Here is a 26431-nt window from a genome sequence, read left to right as displayed (position 1 = left end):
ACTGCACATATGCAAACACCCACAAATTTGCAATATATTCAGGGGACTTATTTATTGTATCCACTCCAAAGCTATCCATGGATCCCTAATGCTCCATGAATCTTGGGATAAGAACCCCTTATTTGAATAATGACATAAAGGTAGAAATTAAGTATCATTCATTTTCATTCTCAAATCATGTACAAAAAATGACTAATAATCAGTTTGAACAAGACTTCAAGAATAAGTACATGTGTTAAATTGAAATTTGTGATTATAATCTAAGTCCAAGTAACTTCTGAAAAATAATACATGTAGAGTCCCAAGTGGCCATCTTACCAACTCCCTTTTAGTCATTTTGTATCTTCGCAACATTTCTATCATCACTGAAAATTTTTAAAAAATATAAGCCTGAAAGGGAAAAAAAAACCAACACTAAATATTAAGAAAGTGTTACTATAGTCCAAGAGTTAAAGAGTAATAATATGGAGTTTGTATGTTTTTAAAAAGATTACTTGATACCAGTTTCAAGGATGTGATGAGGCCTGATGTTATTTTAAGATATAAATCTCAATATATATATATAAAACCAGAAATAAACAGTCTTGCCTAAAAAAATAGTCACTAAGATACTACCTCTTTGCACACAATTCCTTAACAATTACTCTAAATTGTTTAAGTAACATATATTTCCCAGGAAATAGCTGATAATGCCTTTATGTACACGTATATGGACTTTCTTTTAGTATTATATTTACAATAATCATGACACTTTTAAAATAATAATAGTGAATACAACATCAACTGCCAAGTACACAGAGAGAATACATAGATGCATTTGCTAATGTAAGTTTTATAATTACTACAATATAATGAAAGATAATCGCACCATAGATATATTATTCTTAACACAATATCACTGTTCTTTCAGATTGGGGCTGTGTATATGGAGGTTTCCATCAGTTATTTTTATGGGGTTTTTTGAGCTTCTCATTTTCTCTGTCTTAAAACATTTGAAAAGTAGCATAACATCTCTTTCCTTTGACCTCTTCTGACAAATTAAATATTCAACAACACTGAAGCATCCATTACCCTTGAGATGACATCATGATCTCAAAAACACTCCTTTAGGCAAATCAACATAATTACCACACATCTAGAACATACAGAGATTCTTCTTAGACAAGGCAGTAAGAGCCTCTGCTATTAAGAGGTCAAGATTAGGTTTAAAGGGTGCAGGTCTTAGATTCAGCACTTTACTTAATATCCTGGTAACAAATATAATTTCCCTTTAATTAATAAATGCAGAAAGATGAAGCTGTGAAATCCATATTTATATTTTTCCCATACGTATGATGGGAAAGAATATTCTATAACATCTATTTTGGATATCAAAGCATTTACCAAAATGCCTTTTCCCTCCAGTTTTTTAAAGGAACAAAGGTAGCTGATAGGTAAACTGAAGCACTTCCTAATAAGTATCCCATTTAAGGGGACAAAAGGATGTGCTCACTCATTATCAGTGATAGTTTTACTGGTGTATCTGATTATACAGCTAGACATCTTAACTCAGGTCTTATTTGTAGTGGATCCCAGATATCCTAATGATATCCTAATAAGTATCTGAGAGCAACAATAAGAACACAGGGGCACCTGGGTGGCTCAGTGGGTTAAACAACTGCCTTCGGCTCAGGTCATGATCTCAGGGTCCTGGGATCGAGCCCCGCATTGGGCTCCCAGCTCGGCGGGAAGCCTGCTTCTCCCTCTCCCACTCCCCCTGCTTGTGCTCTCTCTCTCGCTGCCTCTCTCTCTGTCAAATAAATAAATAAAATCTTAAAAAAAAAACAAAACAATAAGAACAGCAACAATATTCACAAACAAGCCCTTATAAAGAATTTATGTGCCAAGCACTATTCTAAGTGTTTTTAAGATTATTTAGTTCATTTACTTCCTTACAAGCACCTCATGATGGAGGTAATATTATTCTTTTTTTAAAGATTTATTTATTTATTTTGAGAGAGAGAGAGAGAGTGAGTGAGCGGGAGGAGGGGCAGAGGGAGAGGGAGAGAGAATCTCAAGCAGCCTCCCCACTGATCATGGAGCTCGACTGGGGGCTCAATCTCAAGACCCTGGGATCATGACCAAAGCTGAAATCTAGAGTCAGACACTTAACCGACTGAGCCACCCAGGTGCCCCTGGAGGTAATATTATTAACCCCTTTAGATATGAGGAAACTGAGGTGAAGAGGGATTTGCTTATCTTGCTCAAGGTCACAGAGCTTGTGGAGAATTTAAATCCAAACCAAGGAAATTTACACATGTTAACACAACTAAAATACATTGGACATTAAAGAGATGTTTTAAATCACCTTATTTTCATTTTATTTATTTATTTTTTTCCAAAAGAAAGATTATAAGACTGGAAGGGTGATACTTATCCATGACATCGTCCAACAGGTATTTCTTAGTTACTGTTAAGTATTGTGGATGCAAATAAGAAAGGTATGAATGACAACCTATATGAAGCTTAAGAAACCTAATACAAAGGCAAGTTTTTTGAAAATGCTCTATTATTATAGTTTCTACTTACATCAAGTAAGAAAACTAAAATATATGAGACAAAGAAACTTTCAATTGTTTCTATAACTCTCATCTACATATCCTTATAATGTTAGTGGTTATAAAGATATTTAAAACAGTGTTATTTGACTATTTTATGATTTTAGTTTATTTTTCTTTCTACAGTTTATTTTTCTTTCTCTCTATTAATTTAAGTCTAAACAGTGTTCAAACAACTTCCCTGACCCATTTCTGTTTAAATGCCTCTAAAGCCTGTAATAGTCTGCTCTTATGACCAACCTTCAGATTCTCTATCTACCATGAAGCCCTCCCTGAAAACTTACATATAAATGACTTTAAAGTATGTGATTGAAAATATTCACTTGATATCAATTATGTCCAATTGCATATCCACATTTTACTGAAATTTTTAGGTATTATTTCTTGAAGGTTAGTTGTCTGATTTAATTTTTTCATCATTCCAAGCAGCTCTATCCAATATAATTTTCTCCATGATGGGAGTATTCTATAATTGTGCCATACAATATAGTCAGCACTAGACACATAATGGTTATTGAGCACTTGAAATGTGATCAGAGAGACTGACAATTGAATTTTTAATTTTATTGACTTTTAATTAATTTAAATTTAAAGTTAGTCACATGTGACTAGTAGCTGCCTATTAATAATATACATCTATAGTGAAGTATGCAGAGCAGATATGTAATAAATTCTGTGGAATAAATGAATAAGAGACTGAATGCATACACAAAACTTCTCAGGTTCATAAGAAATATTTATCTGTACCTAAACTTTCATTTTCAAAAGCATGACAGACCATTTATGGAAGCAAACCTTCTAGAGATTTATAATCTTAGAATCATAAAGTTAGCCTAGGAGGATAGTCTAGATCATTCAGCCATCCAAACCCTTATTTGACAAATAAGAGACAACTGAGTCCAGGGAAGACAAGTTTCCTTACTTCAGAGCTAGGTTGTGAAGAGTCAAAGACTGGAGCTCAGGTACTTTTGTTCTTAGGGCAGTAATATTTGCCATAATATCCTAAAATTTTATGGGTAATTAACCTCTGTATATGATCTCCCCATGAGACTGTAAGCTTAGTCTAGTGTTTTGTTTTGGAGTTGCCTGGAAGCAGAGACCCTGAGGCAAGGATTAGAATACAGGTGCTTTACTTGGGAGGTATGAAGAACACCAGTAGGAGAGTGACATAAGGAAGGTTGGGTAGCAATAAAAAGCATCAAGACAGGTACTATGGGCACTAAAGCTTAGTTTTGTGAGGAAAATTCTGGATTTGGTTTAAAATGCATACTTCAGAGTTATCCCAGTTTGGCGAAGGGAGGTGTCAAATGAGGGAGCTGGAGTATTGTCTGCTCTCATCAGTCAAAACTCCCAGGCTTTTGGAAATCAGAGGAGCTCAATGATGAGGCAAGGCCAAAGACATATTGGTGGGACATCTCCAGTTTGTGTTCTTACGTTCTACTTAGTTTTTCGTGCAGATTCAAACTATAGTAGTTGTTCAGTTACTAAGATTATATATAGTTCTTTTCATCTTTAAATCATGGAATCTTAATGAACTAAGACCTTTTGAAGATAAAAATACTTTGTATCCCAGGAGCTAACATAGTGTCTAGCACAAAATAAATGATTTCCAAATTAGTGCCATAACTTAATCTTGTCAACAATATAGACAAAAGAACAACACAATATTTTGATACTTTACTGCTCCTACTACTCTCAGCAGTAAATACTAGTCGGTTATCAACTACCTATTTCTAAATAATTGTCATACATCAATTCATTATTCCTCACCATAATACTATATTAAATATACTATATATTACCATATCATACTACAACAAAACATAAATAGGTTCTTATGTGTTTTTTTGAAACAAAACTTATATATACATTATGATATTTTCAAATTAGTATTATAATTTAATGTATTATTCTTATTTCTAACAGGGGAGTTCTTTTATATTGGAATCACTTTTGGTTTTGAAAGCTGAAGATGGAAGCCTAAGGACTTTGGTTTCTCTTACACATCACTATGTTTAATATCAGCTGCAAAATTAGTTGTTTTCCAAAGTATACAATGCAGATATGGGGATGAAAGAAAATCAGAGTTTAGGAGAACACATAGAGCTGGGAAAAAAATACTACTTCTCCCCTTAAGTTTATTTTTCCAAAGAAGAGATTCCAAAGCACTTGCTATCACCACCTACAATACACACTGAGCTCCTAGTAAATATAGTAGATGTGAGGCCTACTGTATTTCCTTGATTTTATTTTATTTTATTTTTTGAAGAAGAAAATCTTTTTATTAATCACAACATGAAATTGACATGACATCCCATTAGGATTGAGCAGGATAAATAATGCTGTTACAGAATTTACATCTATTTTGGAAGAAAATACCACATTATTAGGGCTCTTCTAGAAGGTTTTTATGGAATGATTTCAGTAAACCTTTTATTTTTCAATAGTAAATACAAATATATATTCTCAAACTGTTCCAAAAACCAGTTAGTAAGGCAACTATAGAATCTATAATAACAACTGGCGGATTAGGACTACTCTGTTAAACATTAAGAACCACGTTCTTATTTTAGCTGTTATATCAATGCCCCTTTTTCACTGGGAAGGCACCGTTTGCTGGGGGTGCCACGATGATTAGGAGGTTTCTTCAGTTATAGATGTTTGCTTCATCCAGACTCAAATGAGTTTCCTTTCCCCGTTTTGCTCTCTTTTGGAGTAGAATCAAATAGCTTTGTGTTTTGTACGGAGGGAGGCTAATGTTTTGAAATTCAGCCGTTGCAATCTTTGTTAATTTAAAAGAGAAATGAATTATTATAGGAATAAGTCTGTGAACTACTCCCAGTTTTAAAATAACAAGGCTTCTGAATAACTTCTCAAACTTACCTTTCCATTCTGGCACACAGCTTGAGAAACCTAACTCGTCTGATCTGCATTGTAGTAATTCTTCTGCCAGCTACATTTTGCCCTCAGTAAGGGTGAGAGTTGTGGTTTCAAACAATTTCTGCATAGAAAGCATCTTCAAATAAGTTTTCTTTTCACTGAACTGAGATTTTTTTTTTCATGTAGATGCCTGTAGAAGGCAATGTAAACATACACATATATACATTTGCATGCCCATGTGGGTGTGTACATATGTCCTTTTAAAGTAAATTAGTTTTAGGGCTCCTGGGTGGCTCAGTCAGTTAAGCGTCTGCCCTCAGCTCAGGTCATGATCCTAGGGTCCTGGGATCGAGTCCCACGTTGGGCACCTGGGTCGGCGGGGAGTCTGCTTTTCCCTCTACCCCTCCCCCCTGCTCGTGCGCTCTCTCTCTCTCACAAATAAATAAGTAAATTTTAATAAAGATAAAGTAAGTTACTTTTACCATTGGAATAAAACTAAACTACAGGGACAACTCAGTGAGGACAGATTAGTCTTCCTCACAACTCTAGGTTGAGGAAGGCAGGTGCAATTTGCCAAGGGATGTGATGAGGCTGTGGTTAGTCTTTTCATCATCTGTCAGCCCCACATTGCCAGGTCTCACCACCACAGCGACATGCACACCTGCGTCCTCAGAAGCACTGGCCTCTAGAGTCACGTCTGTCAGAAACAAGATGCTGTTGGTTGAGCACCGATGGCTGTTGGCAATCTTTTGGTAACTCTCTCCACTTTGCGTCCAATCTTGGTATCAAAGTGACCATCATCAAGCTCAAGAATATCTCTCTTTGTAGAATGGCCAAATAATAGCTTCCGGGCCTCTACACTCCCTGAAGAAGAGATATACACCTTCATTCCAGCCTCGGTCCATTTCCTGACTGCGGGAGCTACATCTTCAAAGAACTCTGTTTTCAGGCCCCCAGCTGTGAGTGCTGCTCTCCACAGACAGCCCTGCAGCGGTTTCAGTGCCCTGGTCTTTCGGTCCAGAGACATCTGCCAGCACACGTTATCCACCATGGCCTGGATCATCTGCTGCAGGTCATCTGCTCCCTTCCCAGATGTGGCAGATGTTACCAAATGGAAACTGTTGAGATGCTTCTAATTAAACTAATAAAACTAAAATAGTTAGATACACTGGGGCAGTGGTTTCTGAAGCTTGTACCAGCACAGCTTGTTGGGCTGATTGTGCACATCTCTTCTCACGACCACGATCGGGGAAGAGATTTCATGTTGGTCACTTGAAATTCATCATGGCAGTAGTATTCACACCACAGGAATCATCAGTGTTACAAATCAAGTTGCCCTGTTCTCCATCCTGTCGTCTAAACGTTAAACAGCACCATTTACGGGTATACCACTACATGGCAGAGACTATGAGGCATCCCAGAACTCGTAACTAATTTAATTCAACACCAGATTTATTCCTAGAAGCAACTTCACTTGCGCAGTATATAATAATTAGGTGACCAAAGTGTATTGTCTGGAACCACCACAATGAAAACACCCACATGAATCTAAAGACGAGGTGCTGCTTTATGTAATATTGGTTCTAAGCTAAAGCATGAGGAAGTAATGATGGAGACTGGAAGTGTCCAGACTGATATTTTTATTGCAACTAAATCTTTTTTTCTTTAATTCTGGGACCATCACAATGTTTCCAATTTTTATTTTGTTAATGAAATCACTAAAAAAAACCTCTTGTCATCTCTCATCTTAATTTCATGACTGAAAGAACATTTAATACTAAGAAAAGTAAAATAAAAATAAAAATACGTAATCTCTGAATACATTACAATTCTTGCTAGGAAAGGAAATTTCGCAGTCTTACACTACCATTTACTACGTATTAGTACAAGCTTTGTCACAAGCTGGCTGAATACTTTGGAACCAGCACACAATAATTATATTCATTTTTCTTAACAATAAGTCATCGAAAGAAGAATATTCTGAAAAAAAAAAACCCCAGAAAATATCAAGCTTTGAACCATGTTGAGAGCTTTCAGTTGCCAGACAGAATACCCAGTTGCAATGACAAAGGCCGTAGAGTGTCTATTGCTCTCCTAGCTGAGGATGACTTTTCAGATTATCTAAATTTCTGGTTTCCTTCTCTAAGCTCACTCAAGTACATTTCTTATAAGAAAACATTTTTTCAGTATTACTTTTATACACAGACTATATGGCAATCTCCAAACACAAGTATGTAGTCTCCTTTCCAGTTATCTTTCATTAAAATTAATAGTCATTTTGATTCAACCCTTAGTCTCATGTACATTTCATGGAGTGTGATACTTTCTGTGTACTGGTAACATGTAGTTTCCAAATGAGCAAAATGAGAACCCTATCTGGAGACAAGGTAAACTGACTCCAGCCTGGCCCGATCAACCTGTTCTGGGAGCCGGTCGGGCACATTCTGGCATCAACACTGCCCTGTAGCCTTCAAACTATGATAAATATTATTTCAATGTCTTTTAAAGTGTTCATTTATTTTAAGTGAGATTAGAGACCGGTATTCCTTATGTAATTACTTCTAGAAAACTATTGTCAATGTATTTAAATGTTATTTTTCTACTTCTGAATATGTAACAAGGAACAGTGTGCATATTATGTCTCATCTTCTTCTAATAAAAAAAGATACATGAGAAAAAACAAACTCTTGTACAGTAGTGAATCAACTAAGTAGACACAGCCAAGTGTGCATTTGGCATATTTAACAAAGCAGGCCAATAGCTCTAAATTAACACTGAATTTGCTTCTGTAAAGGAGAATTATTATTGACATTTCCAGCTTGTGGGGCCACAGAGAGTGAATAAGTTGATTGTTGTTCAATTATTTAATTAAGTTCCAGGAAAGATGTGAATCACAAGACCGACCAGCATTAGCACTAAATTACAGAAACAGACTAGTATTGGTCAAAAAGTGGACTGCAATGATCACTGAGAATATGTTATAGATTGACTGTCTTTGTCTGCTAGTGTATTGACAGGGAACATGTAGAGAGCTAATTTTGAAGTTTTTAATTATAATGACTTAAAAAAAGAATAAGGAATCATGAATAGTTCATTGAGCTTAAGCACATAGGCTATTTTAGCATATGTGACTTCAAAAGAGCCACTAAATAGGTACAAACATAAAGAGCAACAATATTCCCAAACCACTTTTGGCCCAGACAACATAATGAGTATTGAGAATAACAAGGTGCCAGCATTAATAGTAAATCGAATTACAATAGTCCCCCTTTTTCTTGGTTTTCATTTCCACAGTTTCAGTTAGCTGTGGTCAACTGTGGTCTAAAAGCAGATATCTGATCCTCCCTTTGAGGAGGAGAGGTCCATATAGGTCAGTAGTAGCCTAATACTACGTCACAGTGCCTGTGTCATTCACCTCACTTCCTCTCATCATGTAGGCATTTTATCATCTCACATCATCAAAAGAAAAGTGAGTATAGTACAAGAAGGTATTTTGAGAGACCTCATTTGTACAACTTTTATTACAGTATATTGTTATAATTGTTCTATGTTATTATTATTTATTGTTCTTAATTTCTTACTGTGCCTGCTTTATAAATTTATATATATTTATATATATTTATATATATTTATATTTATATATTTATATTTATATATATATTTATATTTATATGTCATAGGCATATGACATATATATTTATATATCATATATCATATATGTGTGTGTGTGTGTATATATATATATATATATATATATATATATATATATTCGGGGCATATACATGGTTTGGTACTATCTGCAGTTTCAAGCATCCACTGGGATCTTGGAACAAACCCCTGTGGATAAGGGGGGATTACTGTATTGCCTCTTCAAACTATCATTTGGAGAAACAAATGTGGAAACACGAGAAATCCATTCACTTTTCAGGTTTTTAGATTTCCAAACATGTTAAGATGTTTACCATATGTACATTATGAACATAATCCAGCTAGTACCAATGGTAAGAATGTCTGCATGGTGAAATTTGGACAGAATATCATATTCATTGCAACAAGATGTAAGCAATCTATGTAAAATATTTCTTTCAGGGACTAGTATATGTGCAAAGAATAGCTATTCTGTTAATTACCAGTGTGAAAGGATAACTACTTTGTTAATCCCCAGTAAAGTATATATGTGTATCTAGTATCTAAATCTGTATCTGTATCTATGTCTATATATTCTTTATGATCAATTGCATCTATCATAGAATGGCAAATGTGACCAATTAAGGAAAAGCAATAGACCCAATACAATTTTATTTCTTAAAGTTTTGGTTCCATACCACATGCCAAAAGTCATCACTACATTGAGATACACTGCCTTGTTTCAACCACCATTAGGTTACAGCACAGAGCTATAGGATTATAGGCAATGCATTGTATTTGATTGCCCATTGCCAAGTTCAGGTGACATAAGTCATGTTCCACAATGGTTATTCCCAGACCCACTATTAAGAATTTTAATCAGTGACTTTGATGATTGAATCATGGACATGGTCATCAGTTTAGCAGATAAGTTATGGAGAGTAACATCTCCAGCACAACAGAAGAAAAGAATGAGAATATAAAATAACCTTAAAAAATTCTACAAGTTTTCAGAATTAGTTATGATAGAATTTAAGAGGAATATATAAAGGTCATTGGATTATTTGAAAAAAAAAAGTTAAGGGAACATAAAAGTGAAGAAATGCTGTCTATGTACAAATACGTTTGAAGAAAGTTTGAAGCACCATAGAGAATGGAGTAAAAAGTCAAATTTGGGTACACAATGTACTTTAAGTTTTAAAGGAAGCAAGAGACTTAGTTACTTAAATGAGGTAATAATAGTTATGATGGTGTGGACAAAGGATTTGGAACTGGAGACCTGGGATTGAATCCAAGTTCCACACTTAATAACCTTGAGATCTTGGGTTAAGCCATTCTGTATCTCTGAATCTCACTTGAAAAATGGAGATGTTAATAATGTTTAGTTAAACTCAATAAAAATAATTGGGCTAATTTATGTGAAAACACATAGTAAATTTAAATCACTGTATACTACTGTTGATTTTTGAAAATAATTTTTATAAAGGTAATAGTCAAATTACAGACATTTTATTCACATTGTATAGAATTTTCAGAAGTTTAAACATTTTAAGATTTTTAGATAATGTACTCTATCAGAAGGGCTTAAAAACCATTTCATTTTTTAAAATGTCTTAACCGGGGTGCCTGGGTGGCTCAGTCGTTAAGCGTCTGCCTTTGGCTCAGGTCATGATCTCAGGGTCCTGGGATCGAGCCCCGCATCGGGCTCCCTGCTCTGTGGGAAGCCTGCTTCTCCCTCTCCCACTCCCCCTGAGTGTGTTCCCTCTCTCACTGTATCTCTCTCTGTCAAATAAATAAATAAAATCTTTAAAAAATTAAAAAAATAAAAAATTATAAAATAAATAAAAATAAAAATAAATTAAAAAATGTTAAGATCATTTCTAGAACACAGATGAGGAGTAAGCATTTTTAAATTGCTAAAAAAACCCAAAGTTACATTTTGTTAACTATGGTATTGGAGTTTTAACTATTGTTTTAAGTCAAGGTTATTAGGTTCTGCCAGGCTATGAAATCTTTGATTTTCTAAGTTTAAAAAAAAAATAAAGATGACTGTATGTTCATCAATCTGAGAATCTGAGAATATTCATATAAGGTCCAGACTACAAACAATTTAGATATTGTCGAAAAGATCTTTCAGGAGTGCCTGGGTGGTGCAGTCAGTTAAGTGTCTGATTCTTGGTTTTAGCTTGGGTCGTGATCTTGGAGTCGTGATCTTGGGGTCGTGAGATGAGGCCCCACGTTGGGCTCCGTGCTCAGTTCAGAGTCTGCTTGAGATTCTCGTTCTCCCTCTCCCTCTGCCCCTCCTGCTCAGGCTCTCTATCTCTCTCTAAAATAAATAGATAAATCTTAAAAAAAAATCTTTTAGAGGGCCTTTCTGGTTTAATAGTTGGTCTTTTCTTTCCCTTCATCTCCTCCGCCTTTTCCTTCTTTTCCTTCTTCTCTTTTTCCTCCTCCTCTTCTCCTTCTCCTCCTCTTCTTCCTTCTTTTTTCTCTTTCTCCTCCTACTCTTCTCCTCTTTCCTCTCCTCTTCCTCCTCCTCCATCTTTCTTTTTCTTCTCCTCCTTCTCCTCCTCCCTTTCCTCCTCTCCCTCTCCTTCTCCTTCAATCTGCTATCCCTAATTCATTGTTTTTACTAGCCTAAAGCCTCTACTCTGCTGATCTTTCTAATGAAGTAAATACATCGTTATATTGCTAGTGGATAAAGACTTAGGTTTTTCTTTCTCCTTTAGTCTTAGGCAAAAGAAGGAGACACTGGTGGAAAAGTCAAACTTCTAGATTGAATGCTGAGAAAGGAAAATAGAATCCTATACATATTGATGGCAACTTCTGCTTTCCAGAGACACAGATAGCTTTCGGTATATAGATGTAGGCATATTATAAGGTATATGAAATTGGAACCCCCAAATCCTATTTGGGATAAAACACTTATGGAACTAATGAGATCCAGGTATAAGTAAGGCTCAGAGAAAAACTGCTGAGGAAATGGCAGAGACTTAAACATGTAATGTTAAATTTAATAATTTAAGCATTTTTCTCAAAACAAAACAAAACAAAACAAAACTATTTATGGTTTTCACTTACTACTGCTCCATGATCTGAACCCCACAGCCTTGATGTGAAAAATAATTTCTCTTGATAAAGTAGTTTAATTTGCATATGTGGTTTACTACATACACAGATCTTTCTACATATCCTGATTTATTGGCATGATAATTTCACTGATCCAGAAGAATTTATATTAAAATTGCTTGGTAATATGAAATCTGTTCAGGAAGATTAGAAAACCATATTATATTCCCAAAAGATTATACTATCATTTATAACAGTTGCATCCAAACTAACTAATATTTACTCAATCGCAAACAATGTTACATGAGGCATTTTAACCCTAAATAAACATGCTATTTATACAAATAATGTAAGTGTTGGGGAAACAAACAAACAAAGATGCCAAAGTACCTTAGCAACAAGGAGCCAGAATACTTCTAAGGAAATTAACTTCACTAAGTCAATAAAATAACCTAAATCCATTAAATTTATAACTTCTATATTTAACAGATGATACTATTCAACAATTCTACCATATTTTCTGCACCTGAAAGGATATCAGGTCTTTTATTTTTCTTCTTTTTCTCCTGCAATCAAACTCTTCTTGCTACAAGATTAGGGTATCCTAAATCTTCCCCTATTCTCAGTATACATCCAACAAAAGCATAGCTTTTTACTGCTTGTGGTTTCTAGAACATTGCTTTTAAGATATTAATGTACAGACCATTCACCTGGGGATCTTGGAAAAATGCAGGTATTAATTCAGCAGATCTGGGGTGTGGCCCCACATTCTGCATTTCTAATAAGCCCCCAGATTACGTTTATTCTGCTCTCAAGTAGCAGCAAGGTCTTAGACACAGGAAGAAGGTGTATTCCACCAAATCTTTAAACCATCACAAAAGTTTTGATATTAAAAATCTTGCAAATCTGAATAGTTCAATAAGAATATAATGTAGTGGGAATTATGCCTGTGTCCTCAAGAAGTAGCTAAGGAAACTGAACTAAGCAAAATGGCACTACCCACAGAGGTCAGTGCCCCTGTATTCCTGTCAAGAGGAAGTAATGCTTTAAATTTCTCGTTAATACTCATAAAATATTTACTAGAGAAACAATGTAATGCACTATAGATGGGCTAGTACTCTATTTTGACTCCTATGGTACCTCTCAAAACTTCTTCTGGAAGCAGGTTTTGAATAAAACCTGATATTAATAAATACTCTACCTTTTTAAAAATACTACTATTAAAATCATCATTAAGGACAAAATTGTGAGCAAAGGCTATAATTGAGGGCATTTAAAAAACAAATATAACTAATTATAAAATACTAATTATAAGATATGTTAAATGAAAATGCCATAAAGATTGACGCACCTTCTGCTTGCTAGATTAATGGTAAACAACGTTATCTATTTTTGTTATCTTTAAATCTATGGAAAGAATAGACAGATGGAATTAACATTGGGTTGGAGAAGGAGAAGCTCTAAGTAAAATTATCACTTGGGATCAAAACCTCCATGGCCTCTGTCCTTGAGCAGTTAAATGCAGATAATAAGTCACTCGTAAAGAGTTAGAACAATGAAATGAGACAACGCATAGAAGATCCTTAGCACTGTGCCTATGGTTAGCAACTATAATTACTAGCTTCAATTATTATTATTGTTTTTTTAAATTCAATTTATTAACCTATACTGTATCATTAGTTTCAGAGGTAGGGTTCAGTTATTCATCAGTTGTATATAACACCTAGTGCTCATTACATCGCGTGCCTTCCCTCAGTGCCCATCACCCAGTTTCTAGTATTCTTAGCAATCTGAGTTTCTGTGAAAATTATATAAACGAGGATGTATTTATAAAGCACCTTTAATGTGCTACTCCCAATAACCACAATAATATCTATTCCACCGTTTATTGAATACTTACATCATATCAAGCATTGTGTGAAAAGCAGTAAATAATCTCTTTTAACCCTAATACATGTCCAAAGTTTATATTTTATTTAAGAATTATCAAGTCCAGAAAAATACGGTGGTTTACATAAAATCCCTAGAGTTCATGCACAGCAGAACTGGTATTTCAGCTTAGATCTGTCTACCAGTTCTTGGTCATTCCACTACAGTGGTGTTTAAAACTCTACCTTTGTGGTTTTGTCGTCATCTGTGAAATGCGATTAATAATGTGGTCCGCACACATTGTTTTGAACATTAAATCAAATAATGAATACTAAAAAGCCAGTACAATGCCTGACACAAAGTTAGCAACCAACAGACAATCTCTACCTATAGATGAGTGATGGCATGAATATTAGATTTGAAGCGGGTTCTGCTTCCAATAGCAAGAGCTATGGTAAGGTTTCCAGTCTTAGACTTTGTCATCAGCTTCTCCTCTACCCTTTACCACTGTCTATGCAGAGTTTCCCATCATGCCATTGCTTCTGTTTAGCCAGATATAACATAACATTATTGTGGCAAAATAAGCATTCTGCCTTTTTGGGATTCCTGGCAGAATATTCCAAACACAACTTTCCTTTTGCTGATGCTGTTAATTGCACAAATGCTCACGTCATCTTGTTTAGACTGTGGTTTCATCCTGTTTTGACTATCATGTTGCTCTTCTGCTGGTCTCCCTGTCGACAGACTTCAGCTGGTACACACTGCGCCTCTGAGTCTGATTGGCATCAGCTGCAGCAAATAGACAACTTCTAGCTAGCTGCCAGACACAAATTCGTATTAAATTGTACTTTTAATTCGCCTTCAGAAAATATTTTTAGATTTATGTATGAAAGATGTCCTTTCATCTTGAACATTTAGAAATGTCTAATCCTCCTTTTTCTCATACATGCTGAATTAAGTGGCATGAAAAAAAACCACCAATGGTCCTTTCTGTGATATGTTCCTATGTGGTGCCTTTTATAAAGCTACCATTTATCTTTTATTAGCACTTTTAAGGCTGATGAAATTGGATTTATTACATGTACAGTAAAAAGAGAAGACAGGGATGTCAGAATTGTTAATGTTCTCTCCTAACAACAACAAAAAAGCAATTTGCTGACCCTCACCCAAACAAATTCCATGAATGCTGGCCAGTTTACTGCAGCTTTGCTACAACTGTGCATTCCATATCTTCCATCTTGCTTCCCCTTTTATATTTGTGGTTTTAGCTTATAGGAATCATAAAGACCAAATTTTAGGGACACTGAAAAATGCAGAGGAATTCTGTTCAGGTGCACAGCAGAGTGCTAGAAATCTGTGTATGGAAGTCAGAAGCTCTGTCATCTGGGGTCACATGTGTCTCTGAGTCCAGAATGTTATCACATATCTGGGATAGTACAAGTCTGTAATTGTTTCTATCTGGTTCTTCTCTGTTCCAGTGGCTCATGCACAGTGCTACAAGATCTTAGTTCTCTAAAATGTTGTTTTTTTATGTTGTAGACATTTCCTTTTTTTTGGCTACCTGGTTTACATCACCCCTCTTCTGTTCCTAACACCACCCCTATTTCTGTTAGAAAATTATCTCTGCTCACTGTGTGTAGTCTTGATACTGTGGAAATCCAGCTGCCTTCCTTCTACTACTGTAACAGAAAGGATCAGAGCTTTCTACTCACCACTCAGATATAGCTAAGGAGTGGGCATGTGGTTTATATCCGACCCATGAGAGACATTCCCTTCAGGGACTTAGAATCTTGGGGAAGTGTCACAAAAGTAGAAAAAAGAGTTGGGGTTTGTTTTTTTAATTAGAGAGGCCCCAAGCAAAAAGGGGGTCCCAACTGGAACATACTTATGAATACTCTCCTATAATTCCTACTTCTCCTGTGTCTGGGGCTTTCCAAATCCTGCCCCTTTGTCTCTAAATTTCCCTTGGAATATTTGAGCTCTTATTACAATTCCAATATTTTCTTTTTCTTATTTTAGCAAGACTTGAACCAAAAACTCCAGATGTGTGCAACTCAGGAACTGTGTGTGATGACATTTCCTACTTCAGAATTTTTTATTAGTATGATCGTCTATAGCATGAAGTATCAATCCCTTAGAATCTGGATCAGTTCTATTCTCCAACATTGCTAGTTACTTTTACCCAAACAAACGCTTTGCTTGAAATGGACTGATTTATTCCTTTGTGCTTTTGTGTGTGTGTGTGTGTGTGTGTGTGTGTGTGTGTGTTTATGTATCTTCATTTCCCTGAATGGGATACCCAGTACCCATTCCTTCCTAATTTCTTCCTTTTCCCTCTTATTGGAATCTTACTTATTTTCAAAGTCCAAACCAATTCCCCAGTCCCTCTGTAGAGCCTTTTCTTTAGTATTAAATCCATGATGGCATTGTCTCTGTTCAAATTTGATAACAATCACTGCTGTGTAGTGCTAATATTCAACTAGTTTCCTTAGCAGTACTAACTCAACAAATTCTTATATTTCCCTGTGTGCCTTATTTCATCAACTAGACTTTAAATTCTACCATGGATGGGTCCAAGGTCTGTGTCCCATTGAATTCCTGCAGTGCTTGGCATATTGTCCCATGAAATACTTTTATTTAATTTGCATTTTAGTTCTCAATATTTAATTCCTCTTTGTGTTTAGGGAATTCTTGCTGTGAGTTTTTTTCCTTTTTATATTTTCAAAAGTAATTATTTGGGTGACTACTTTCCCATGCTCTGTAATTTACATGTATTAATGATGTCATTTTTCTTTTTTAAAGCATTTTACATTAAAGAAAATGTAGATTGTGTACATGATGGCTTCCAGTCACAGTAAAGCAGAATGTTCAAATATTTAAGAAACGACCTTAGTTTGGTGGTTTTATAAACTGATAATAGCTAATGGTTATTGAACACATACCAAGTGCCATTCAGTGCACAGAGTTCATACTGGAGGGGGTACTATTTTTATCCACTATATTTACAGGTGAAGAAACTGAAATTAATGATTTTAAAGAGCCTATCCAACAATCCCCAGCTGATAAGGGGTAGAGTAAAAATTAAAAATCAGCCTGCCTCCAGAGCTCCAGCACTGAACAGCAAGGCCATGCCAGCATTGTTGCAGTTTCTGGATCTAGATCAACAAAGGACACATTAGAATTAAAAAAAAAAAAAAAAATTAAGAACACAATGATTTAAAAACTATCCCCAGTGATTATAGAGTAACTTCATTTACATGGTGATTCATACAATGTGATTTTGACAGGAGCTAAAAGGATTGACTGCTCTTAAGATACCAAGGCAGGTCTATAATTGAATCCTCTAAAAGACTTGAACTATTCTTTTTCAGAGCACATTCTAACTACTTAAATGCTAGACTCTCTTTTATTCCAGAAAGCATGTGGCATTTTTATGCCAAATCTCAAAAAGTGGATTTAAGCTAAGCTATTTTTTGAATACTGGACAGCATGTACATTCACAATCATTAGGTAAAAAGTATTGCCCCTTTAAAAACACTGCACAGATAGTCTGGAAAATCCTCCAAGTTAAAGAACATGAAGGAGACAATTCAACTAAATTCAAAGCCTGATCCTTAAGTGGATCTTAGATGGAAAAAAATGCCATAAGGTATGTTATTAGGACAACTGGCAAAATTTAGATACGGACTGGATATTAGGTAGTATGTCGTGAATGTTAAATATCCTGAATTTGACTACACTGTGGCTATGAAACAGATTATACTTGTTATTAGGAGATAACCTTTGAATTATTTAGAGTAAGGGGATATGTTGTCTGCAGTTTGCCATCAAATGAATCAACAACGATAGTAACATATTAATAATATACATGAATAGAGGATGCTAAAATAAGCCTGTTAAAATGTTAATTTGTGAATCCAATTGAAGGTCGTATGTGCACTAATGCACTATTTGAAATTTTCTGTTAAGTTTGGAACTTTTAAAAACATAAAAAGTTTACAAATAACTGTATAAAATGGTAAGAACACTTTAAAAGGGTTTACCTCTTTGGGATATAAAATATTTTCTAAAATATCCCAACTCCTTTTGTATAAATACTTTTATTTATATGAATTAAATACCTATTTAGGTAGTTTTTTCTTATTATTTTCTTATAAATTTCTTAATGATTAATTTGAAGTCACTTAACCCAGTGAATGCTTTTTAGTATATGCATTAGGTAGTGTTTTAAATATTCTAAAAATCTGAAGTGGTTCAACTATGTATCAACTATAATATTTAGTAGAAAATAAAATCCATCTTCTTCAACTCATTTTTCCTTGGTTTTATAAAGTTGCTTGAATGATAAACTATAGCATGGCAAACTATAGTAAAACATTGTAATAAAAATGCACTATCCAAATACCATACATGTAGATGGTAACATGTAGATGACACAAGAAAAGGCATTTTGTCATATAATAAAACCTAACATAATAAATATTAAATACAATTCCATAATTAGAATCAGATAATTCAGTACCCTGCTCTTAACCATTGATAGAACATTTTGACAGAAAATCACTAATAATATATAAGATTTGAATAATACTATCAGCCAAATTGACCTAATTGATATTTGTAGAACACTCTACCCAAAAGCAGAATAAATATTCTTATCAAGCATATAAGGAACATTTATTGAGATAGACTATATCCTAGTTCATAAAGTATGTCTAAATAAATTCAAAATGATTCATGACTTACAAAATAATTTTTCTGACCACAATGGAATTAAATTAGAAATCAATAAAAGAAAATACCTGGAGAATCTCCAAATATTTGGAAATTAAATAATATACTTCTAAACAACCCATGGGTCAAATGAAAATCAAAGTGGGAATTATAAAGTATTTGGACTCTCTAAGGGAAAATAGAAAGTTATGTGGACTAAATAAAAATGAAAACACAGAATACAAGCAAAAAGCTTAACAAAATAAAGCTATTAAAAACAGTCAGTATTTTCTCCACCCCAAAGAATTTTTTAAATAGTTAAGACTTTAGACTAAAAAATTAGCACACTGTTTAAAAGTAATGAACAAAGTATTCAGTTAAGAGGATGATAGTTCACTCATAAAAGGGCCAAAGTCAAGAATGTAAGAGCCAAAGATGGTGTTGGTGGTGGAGAATTTGTTTTTAATCTAATATCGCACTGGGAAGAATTCAATATCTGACACATGGGAAAAATCTCATAAAATGTTTAACTAGTAGAAACATATTAGAAACATTTCAGGCCAAACTGAAGCACAGTGGAAGATCATATAGGAAATCCCTCATTGATAGCTACCAATATATAATGTATTAATCACATCTTCAAAGTCATTTATTCATTCATATAACAAATATATTCTGAATGACTATAATTCCTGTACAAATAAATATTAATCAAACACAAGTAATAATTAAAAACAAATATTCAAATGGTACATCATTACTAAATATAAGATATAATAGAGATTGTTACTATATCTCATCTATCAAGTGGGGCAAAGCTGATTCCAGAACTAGCTCTTAGTTAGTCTCATTGGTTCCAAATTCAAGAATCCCAAGTGTCTACTCATGCTGTTTCTTAGCTATCTCCCTTTTATCTTTTTTTTAAAGATATTATTTATTTATTTGAGAGAGAGAACACAAGCGGGGGGGGGGGGGCGAGGAGCAGAGATAGAGAGGGAGAAGCCAACTCCCCGCTGAGCAGGGAACCTGATGCAGGGCTCCATCCCAGGACCCATGACCGAGCCAAAGGCAGACACTTAACCAACTGAGCCAACCAGGTGCCCCTACTCATGCTGTTTCAAAAGGACTTCTCAAAAGCTAAAAAGTCAAATGTTATGTGTGCTTTATACATATAGGGTACATGGTCTTGGATTTTAGAATGTGAATTCCAGATAAAAACATAATATATTCTTTAGATTAGGAACCATGAATTTTTAAAAACCAGTTTAAATGAGCAAAAGTAAGGAACAAAAAGTAGAACTGTGTTGGAAAAGCTTATCAACACATTTGACAAAGTACTGACAATATGGAAAACCCTGCATTGAAAAGCCCTGCATTTCATGAATAGCCCTGTATTTCATAAAGAAATTGACATGATGAATGCAAATTATGTGGTTCTGGGAGAAAAACAACTAAGAATCATTGTAGTATTTATCAAACTAAACATATACATCAATGATCATTCTGCAACAAATAAAAATTGAATATATGTTTCTGTGTATCTATTAGTGTTGTCTATGACATAATGCATTATATATTGTGTTTGCAAATATCTGTTTTGTGTACACTCATAGAAGCTTCTCCTTATTTTATTTTTATTTTTTAATGATTTATATATTTATGTGCGTGTGTATGAGAGAGAGAGAGAGGGAGCACATGGTGGGAGGGGCAGAGGGAGAGACAGAGAGAGGACCTCCGGTAGACTCCCCACTGAGTGTGGAGCCTGACCCTGGGCTCAACCCCAAGACCCTAAGATCATGACCTGAGCTGAAATTGGGAGTTGGATGTTTAACCAACTGAGCCACCCTCGTTATTTTAAAAATGACTCACTTTATGTATCATACAGAACGTAACACTAAAAATTTCTATTTGAGCTTTGCCAATATTGCCCTATTAAAAAAACAGCTTCTCAAGATTATTTTTAGATTTTTCATTATGCAAATTCCTAATTTTCATTGTTTCAAGTAAGTTTTAAGACTTAGAAGAGATAAGTATTAGGGCTCTAAACTATCAAGAAAAAGTAATAAGTAACTTGTTTTTGTGGTCAACTCAATAATATGTTTCTTGAGTATTCATTTGTGCCGAGAACTTTGCATTGTATACTAACAGTCATTGTAAAAATGGTTTCTTATTTATTACATATAAGATACAATTTCTTTTGCTTTTGTAAATTTGTGAATATATAGACTTAGTTGAATTTTTCCAATAGATGTTAAAAGTTATTTTCCACCTCTTGGTCCATCAGAATTCTGTAAACAGCCACCACAAATCTAATCAAAATGTTATTTTTATTTAACAAATGGGATTATCTCAGTAATTTGAAGAATGGAATGCAGTGGCCAATGAAGAGATTGCATATATTTACATATATATACAAATCTTCTCATTGAGGAGGTCATATAATAAGCAGTGTAGACTAAATTCATATTCTAGGTAAATACCACAACAAAATGACCGGTGGGTATTTGGATAGTTCTACCATCAAGACGACAATAGGAGCAATGCTATTAACTTTGGACACTAAATCTAGCCAGCACAAGGATAGTGGGCATTTTCAATTAATTTTAACTGACTGAAAGAATTAGATTTAACACTGTCTTTTCTTGAGAGTGGGTGTGCCTGTGTGTGCATTTACAAGTGTACAAGAGTGAGATGAGGAGGAAGAAGGAGAGGAGGAGATAAGGGAGAAGGGAAAAACCGGGTGTGTAAGAACAGAGGACAGTACCTAAGTGTTCGGGGTACAAGTTAAGCGCAACTGTGAGTTCACTTTTGGTATATTATCACCAGCATGTCAATGTGTAGTTAACATCTCTGTTAAACGTACCCATACAACACCTATCAAGGTCTAAATGAAAACTGTTGACTCAACACTCTTGTGTTTCCACATAACATTAACGTCTTTTAAAAGTTTCTTTCTTCATAATTCTCAGATAGAACACTCTATGCCAAAAATTTTCATTTTTCTTAAAATGTTACAATTTTGCTGAAATATCTGATAAGTGGTGGTAATCATATATTACTACATACTAGCCTCTTTTGGGAGGAGGGGGCTACATGTGTGATCCTGCCACACTTTGCCACCTATTTCTCAATGAGTAAAAGAAGATAAAGGAAATTATTTTGTTGATATATTTGACATCTTCAGACTATATATTCAGACCTAATGAGGGATTTGAAACCACCTTTTGTTATAAATGTGAGAACTGAAATCTCATGAGGTAAATTTACTTGTTCAAGATCCCATACCTTGTAAAAGTTAAAAAGTCCTAACCCATTTCTGCACTTCTTGACTCTGAAACTGATTTTTGATAAGACACTTGCGTTCCACACTTTCCTGTCACACTGGATTTAAGAGACATGTGCTTTCTCCCAAAAATTGAACCTTAGTCTATCTCTTTGTTCTTACTGTCTAAATCTGTATGAGTCTGACTGATGCATTTTTGAAAAACTACCGCTTTGATCAAGTTTTCCCTCAGACGAAGACTACCCATATTTTATACTTCTGAAACCTGTCCTTGTGCTAGAATTTTAGGTATAACCCATCCTCACCTTAACTATAAAATGCCCTCTAACATTAATCTCGAACAAGGATTTCCCTCTCCAGGTGGCCATCTTGTTCTTTGCCACCTCCCTGACCCATCCTTCCCCACTTCCACATGCACTCATACCCTATGAACACCTGCCATCATCATTTTTACTTGTTTATCTTTTCTTTACCTCAAATGGGTTTTTCTGCCTTTTTTCTACTTATCCAAATTGTACCACCTTTCCAGGAACATATCAATTCCCAAATGTTTCTAGAAGCCTACCTCCATTACATCTAGTCAACAAAGACACTTTCCTTTCTTAAGGGAGCATTTCTCTTGTATCACCATTCTATATAGCACTTTCTAATGTAGTAAATGGTGTCATTTTTCAATTGTTTTATGTATTTAGGTGTTGTCTCCACAATCAAAGTTGTTAATTTCTTGAGGGCAAAGACCAAGGCTTATATAAATTCTGTAATCCTTGTCATTAATAAGTGTGCTATAACTTCATATTGATTTTAACAGAGAGCAGGAAATAGTCTGACATAATATCCAACAGTCCTCAAATTCTATGCTTATTTAGAGACACATTAAATTGAAAATTAGTTCAATAAGTCTTTACTTTCTTTGGATATAATATGAAAGTACTTTAATTAATTCATTGATTTGTGTTAAATATTTTCAGTCTTATGTAGAGCATTTCAGAGTGAAAGCATTACATGAAGTCTAAGTTATTAATCTTATTGGTGGTCATTGTACTTGTCTTCCCAACATTCATTTTTATTAATTTCAACCTTCCCCTTTGAGGCTAATACAGGTATGTGAGCCCTCTGTGGCCGTGATTGTTTGTGCGCTGTGGTGCACGCAGGGTAAGGTCGGGAACGCCCAGGTCTGAGAGGGGGAAAAGTCTCCCTCGCCTTGTTGTGTGCCTATGCCGCAGGCATCCGGTCAGCTGAGAAATGGCTCATGATGTTTTGAGCACATTGTTCCTTGTAACGCCCACCAGAGAGAATGGCTCCGTGTGCGGGGGTGTAGTGATCAGATAACATCCTGCTTATGTGGGGTGTTGTCCGGTCTCAGGATTCCTGCATAGAACTTGATTCTATCTTTATGTAGTTTCGGGGAATGGGTCACGAAGTATCCTTGCACAATGGTTAATCAGAAAATGAGATTTACGGTGCAACTGGAGTTGATTTGTTTTTGTCCTTTCTTGCGTAAAGAAGTATCGGGATATTTTAATGCTTACATTGTTAATCAGTAACAATATATTTTGATTGTAAAGAGTATATAAGATGTCAAGAAATAAACGGCAGTATGCAGTTGCAAGTGCTGCCTTTGCTCTGCATCCCCTGTGTCCTGGTGATTTCGCGACCCTTACCCAGGGACCCCAACGCACTAGACGTTGACACCCCTTATGTATAGCAATCATGTAATTTGAAAGGGATTGATTTCTTTCTTCCTCCATTTCATGGATTGCTTTGACTAGTCTAAACAAATCAGTATTCTTTTCTATTCCGGTAAATTCCAGTAATCCTGGCCTGAGCCAGTCAGCACGTGGGATTCCCCTGGCTACAAAGCTGGTTGCATGTTGATCCATTAAGCACAAAACTTAGCTAATTTTGCCTAGACAAATTCTTCCCTTTATAGGTACATGATCCAATAAGTCTTCTAAAAAGTTTAAGACAATTTATGTTGGAATTTCTATGAAATATAATGCAAAGCATCCTAATGATAGTTCTTGTTTGTGATGTTTTAAGAGAATAATGAGAAGCTATTAATAATTTTTAACTCACATAGATATGTGTGCTAAAGAAAGGAAAAAATGACTGAAAATGGAATGATATATAACACAAATTTTTATATTTTTATATAAATTTATACATGTAAAACAGGAGCTAATGACTGCAATGGTCTCCTACAACAAGTTGAGTCTTGGGGAAAAGCTGATGAATTTAATATTATAGGTATTTTTTAAAGGAACTTAAAATCTAGGCCTAATTTTTTTTCTCTCTAGAAGAAACACATTATGTAATGTTATGCCTAAAAATATAACCATATACAAATTCACACCTTTAGATGTTCTAGTGGATTTTTCACAATAATCCATATTGTTTATGTGCTAAGCCTGCCTTGTAGATTTGTTAAAATCAGCAAATGTGTTTTCAAAGTTCTTTAAATAGATCATTGGACTTATCATATTACAAAATTGTATATTTTTAATTTGAAAATATTCATTTTATTACATATACAAATAGCATTGACAGAAAGATTATAATTAAAAATATAAAATGATCCCCCCCAATTCTTACTAACCTACCAGGATATTTTTGACCAGGATGCTTCTAAATGTATTCAATGTCTCTAGGTGTTCTTTTGTACATAACATGTAGTAATTGGGCTCAATATCCAAGTGCACCACGATGAGTGCTAGCAAGAAGAATGACTATAAGATTTCTGGGATAATTCTACCTGGGATATGGCAAGGTGTGACTTTTGATCTATATTTTGGAAGTATGAGTAGAATAAACAGGCAGGGAAGGGAAACAGCATAAGCAAAGTCATGGAGGAGAGAACATTTTTGAAAAATTCTTGGACTGCCTGAAGGACGTGGGATGTGACAAAGTCCAGATTGTGGAAAATGCTAAAAATATTGTGTTTTATTATGTAAGCAATAAGGAACAAACAAATGTTTTCTGAGTAGGAGATAATATTAGATATTGCTTTGGAGAAGATATTCTGTTGGAGTTATGAAAGCTGGATTAGAAAAGAAAAAATAAATAAAAAGGGGGAACTCTGCAGAGAATTAGAATAACATCAGCAAAAAATTTAGTCCAGGGAATGCAAGTAACAGATGTTTCTGGGTGATTGACAAAACTGATAGAGGCTAGTCAGTTGTGAGGATGAGGAAAAAAAATGAATGTTACAGTGGCTAAGGTCCACAGATACACAAATACTTCTTGCAGTAGTCAAGATGGTGAATACCAAAGGAAGAGCATGCATAAGGAGACAGATTGAGTTGTGGGTGTTGAGGAAACTGTGTTCTGGAAACCATTGGAAAATCTATGCTGGGACTTCAGAAAAGAGAGGCCAGGACTGAAGACATAATATCTGTGAAAGCTCCTCATTATACATGAAAATGAAGATGACTAAGGATGTTGCCATAGGAAACACAACATCTAAAAGGTGGTGAAGGGAAAAGAATTTGAGAAGAAACCAAGACAGGAATTGATGGAGGAGGAGAATGAGGATAAAGTCCAGGGAGAGTCATGCAAAGGAGGAGTTTTTAGAAGAAACAAAGAGATGTCATGAAATGCTCCCAGGACATCAACTAAGATAAAAAGTCTAAAAAGACACGACTGGGTTTAGCAATAAGTAGCATTTTTGAGAGGACATTTTCAGTACTGAACCAAGAGAAAAGAAGATTAAAGCAGGCTGCCTCTGAAAGCTGAGGAAGCAGAAACTGCAAATATAGACTAAATGAGTTTTGGGGGTTATGGGAAGAAATCAAAAGGGAAAGTGATTTAGGGGAGGCAGGATTAAGGGAGGGTCTTTAATTGGATTGAAAGGACTCAAGCTTTTTGTGGGCTAAGAGGAAGAAACCAGGAGGATGCTGAACTAGGAGATGCATGTAGGGAAACATCTTAAGATGACAGGGAGACTAAAAAAGGAGCAAGGGAGGGGCTCAAGGGCAGTGCATTGTAAAAGGGAAAAGATGATTTGCGTCTCTGTGAAAAGAGGTACCAAACGTTCTGTATTTTGACAGGAATGGCATGTGAGTTTTATTTAAAGCCATTGGACTGTATAAGGATCAGGAACAACACAGGCGATAAGGGATGATAAGCATATCAAGGTGATTGGATATACTTAGATATATTTTGTCACATATGTGGAAACAGATGTCTATAAACATGGATTTTTATTGTAAAAGTGAATATTTTATGATGTTTAAAAAAGCCTAGAAAGTTCTCACCTAATACTGGGAGAGTGCCTCTAAGAACTTAATTAATAAGTTAATTTTCAAACATAGCTCATGCCTTTCAGTAATACACACCTTATTATGTGCTCTACTCATTTTAGTGTACAATAACTTGTACTGTTTATTCTCTTTCC

General features: G+C 34.9%; 1 protein-coding gene and 1 pseudogene across 16 annotated transcripts in view; both read right to left on the bottom strand.

Annotated features, from left to right (window-relative positions):
• ROBO2 (roundabout guidance receptor 2) overlaps positions 1–26431 on the bottom strand; it is a 1625768-nt gene that overhangs the window by 749483 nt on the left and 849854 nt on the right. The gene's annotated exons all lie outside the window — the stretch shown is intronic.
• LOC116634145 lies at positions 5884–9048 on the bottom strand (annotated as a pseudogene).

This window comes from Phoca vitulina, unplaced genomic scaffold (assembly GCF_004348235.1).
Source record: "Phoca vitulina isolate PV1807 unplaced genomic scaffold, GSC_HSeal_1.0 scaffold8, whole genome shotgun sequence".
In the NCBI taxonomy this organism is placed as follows: Eukaryota; Metazoa; Chordata; class Mammalia; order Carnivora; family Phocidae; genus Phoca; species Phoca vitulina.
The sequence above is the reverse complement of the archived record's forward strand: the minus strand, read 5'-3'. Positions and strand labels throughout refer to the sequence as shown.